Source organism: Neophocaena asiaeorientalis, unplaced genomic scaffold (genome assembly GCF_003031525.2).
Source record: "Neophocaena asiaeorientalis asiaeorientalis breed wild unplaced genomic scaffold, Neophocaena_asiaeorientalis_V1.1 scaffold116, whole genome shotgun sequence".
NCBI lineage: Eukaryota > Metazoa > Chordata > Mammalia > Artiodactyla > Phocoenidae > Neophocaena > Neophocaena asiaeorientalis.
Window position 1 is genome coordinate 9,409,750 of NW_020174561.1, and position 3,474 is coordinate 9,413,223.

The following is a 3,474-nucleotide window of genomic DNA, read 5'->3' on the forward strand; positions in this document are numbered from 1 at the left end:
CTTTACTAAAATTTGGGGGACAGTCACATCAATTATTCTCTACTATGCCAAATACCAAGACTTGACAGATTTCATCTGTTACCAACCTTTGAGGGGATTGAAGTTGAGAAAGCCCTGGAAATAAAAAGATGTTTGTCATTCATTCAGTAATTACTGTGTATCAAATGCGATGATGGAAAATTGACCTAAATTATGTCTTTCAGTCCTTACAATAGCTGTCTCAGGATGAGTAGAACAAGCAGAGTGGTTAAGAGCACTGATCAGGAATCAAGGTGCTGGGTTCATATGCACACTCTATCACTTGGTGTGACCTTACTTCAGGCTGATAAATCATTCATTCGTTCATTTAACAAATCCATGTTGCCACATTCTGTGAGCCACTCATTCTTCTAGGCACTGGGAATTCAATAGTGAACAAAGTAGGCTAAATCCCTCATGGAACTTAGGTTCCTGTGGGGGACCCAGATGATGATAAAATAGATAGTAAATGAACAAATATATAAAATGGTAGGTGGTGGCAAGTGCTCTTGAGAAAAGTAAATCAGAATAATTTGGATGGAGGAAAACAGGAAGAGGGTGCTGTTTCTGCAGAATGGTCAGGAAAAGCCTTTTTGAGAATGAAGATATCCTTTGAGCAGGGATTGAAAAGAACAGGAAGAAGCATGTATATATCTTGGGGGGAGACAGTTCAGAGAGAGTGAAGAAAAAGTACCAAGGGCTTATGGGGCGGGGAGCTTGCTTGGCATGTTCCAAGGAGAGAAAGGAAGGCAGTATGGCTAGAAAAGGATGAGCCAGGCGGGGACTGATAAGAGATAAGCCCAGAGAAACCAGGGTGGAAACAGGGAGACCAGTTAGGAGGCTATGGCAATAATTCTGTTGAAAGGATGGTAGCTTTGACTATATTGTGATAAGAAGTGGTAGGATTCTGGGTGTATTCTGAAGATGCAGCTATTTGGATTTGCTGATGGATTGGAGTGGCATGTTAGAAAAAGTGAAGAATGACTAAGGTTTTGGCAAGTGGAAGACTAGAGCTGCCATTCACTGAGTTGGAGGAAACTGGAACTGGGGCACATATGAAGAACGCATAAATAATTCTGTTTTGACCATGAAAAATTTGAAAAAAGTTTCAAATTCAAAGGGAGATGCTGAGCGAGCAGTTGAATACACAGAGTTCAGTGTAGTGGTTGGGCTGTTGTCAGTGTTTGGTAGCATTTAAAGGTACAGTATTAGGATGATGGTCATCAGGGGGATGCTGAGTCTCCCCCATCTTCTCCCCAGTCTCACTCACATGCTAGTATCTTGACTGTTTTGAGTCTGTATTAGTATTTTCAATTTTAATAAAAGTTCAGGAGATTTGTTAATAGAAAAAAAAACCTGTTTAAGCATTATCCCCAGAAATATAGCAAGTAATATATCACTCATTCTTCATCCTACATCTGTCAGGAGGGTTGATTTAACTTATAGACCAAGAGAATCAATATTATCAATAAAATAGATGTATTCATGTATAATAATGTTTGGCATATTCCTGATCTTCAGTCCTACCCTCTTATATGATGAATTATTTCCTTTACTTATATTTTCAATATTCCCTTTGCTTATTTTCTTCTTACTTTTGCCTGTGCTTCTTTATTTACATTGTATAATACTTCACTTTGCATTTTCTCTTCAACTTTCTTTAGAGCGCTAACCAATCCCCACTTAAGCTCTCAAATGTTCTCATGCTCTTAACACTTCCTTCTCTGTCTTCTGTTCAGTGTCGACCCTCAGCAACTGGTGACATTTAACTTGGAGAAGGGCAGGACAAAATTATGACTTAAATGCTCTCAATTCACGCCACAAGCCTTTGTGGAATAAGGCTCTTAGCATAATGTAAGTTTAAGATAGTGCTCACTTCAGTGGCACATATACTAAAATTGGAACCGTAGAGAGATTAGCATGGCCCCTGAGCAAGGTGACACACAGATCTGTGAAGTGTTCCATATTAAAAAAAAATAATGTTAGGACAGAGATGATCAACTCACTGTCTTAGTGAAGACTCAAGTCTAGTTGATAAATACAATGTTCCCAGATTTAAAAAAATCAGAGGAAAACTACAGAACAATATAGAAATGTAAAATTTTAGGGTACAAGCTGTACATACAAATGTTGAGGTGCAGTTGAGTAGCTGAGTACCGCAGTGGGATATTGTTTATCTCACAAAGGTTTACATTATCTTATTTCCCATTACCTTAAATTATGGAAGGCATTGTCAACTGAAAAAAAAAAAGCACAGCGTGAAAGATGAGAATAATGTTTTATTCAGGGACCTTATTAAGGACTATAACCCAGAATGGCAACCTTTCAGATAGCTCTGAGGGACTGTTCCAAAGTGGTAAGGGAGGAACCAAGATATGTAGGAGTTTTTGCTGAAAAACAAAAAAAAAAAGACCCCCCCAAAAAACAAACCCCCCCCAAAACACAAAATGTAGTCAAACATCAAAAGATTACTGCTAATCACAAAAAAACATCTCAAGTTAATGATATTAGTGCTTTTCTATGTATGGGAAGATACAAGTCTGGGTTTATAGAAATCATTCTGTTGATGTGCACCTTAACTACCTAGGGCCAGTATCCTGCTTTTCTCCATCCTGATTCCCCTCAGGGTGCACTGTTGGGGGTGGCTGCAGTGGCTGAGGGCTTGATGGCAGCAGCGTTCTTTGTTTACTGAAGTGCCAGGGGACTTATTCTGTCTGCAGCATAAAGTTGTGTTATGAAAAACATTAAACAACAGGTGAGGCAGGGTTGCTGACCATTCAAACTTAAATTGGGTGTCATTTGTGAAATACAAGTTAAAACCATCATGAGATACCACTATGCACCTATTAGAATGCCTGTTTTTAAAAAGTGCTGTTGAAGATGTGACACAACTGAAATTCTTATACATTACTGGTGCAAATGCAAAATTGTACAGCTACTATAGAAAACAGTTTGGCAATTATTCATAATTGCCCCAAAGTGTAAAGATCAAAATGTCCTTCAACAAGACAAACTTTGATGCATTCATACAGTGAAATGCCATAAAATAAAAAGAGAACAACTACCGGTACATGCAGTGAATGGATGAATCTCAATGCATTATGCTTAGTGAAAGAAGCCAAATTCGGAAGACTACTTTGTAATATGTAATCGTTCTGTTTTGACATTCTGAGAAGGTAGAACTATAGGCATCAAATCAGAATTGCCAGGGGCTTTAGGCATTGTGAGAGATGGACCACAAATAGGCATGAGGAAATTTCGGGGTGATGACACAGTTTGTATTTTGATTTTGGTGGTTATATGACTGTATGTGTTTGTCAAAAGTCATAGAACTTACACTAAAAAAAGGCAAATCCTACTGTATGTTAAATTATACCTCAATAAGCTTGGTTTTAAAAAATAGAAGAAGAAAAGATAAGAAAGTCTATTTTCTGAAAGTGATAATCCAGTGTTTTG

At 38.0% G+C, this 3,474-nt stretch overlaps 1 non-coding gene across 1 annotated transcript; it reads left to right on the forward strand.

Moving 5' to 3' along the window:
* The first annotated feature begins 1,886 nt into the window (after positions 1-1,886).
* Positions 1,887-1,989, forward strand: LOC112408271 (U6 spliceosomal RNA). Its single transcript, XR_003004918.1, has one exon. It is a non-coding gene; the product is annotated as a U6 spliceosomal RNA (small nuclear RNA).
* The last annotated feature ends 1,485 nt before the right edge of the window (positions 1,990-3,474 follow it).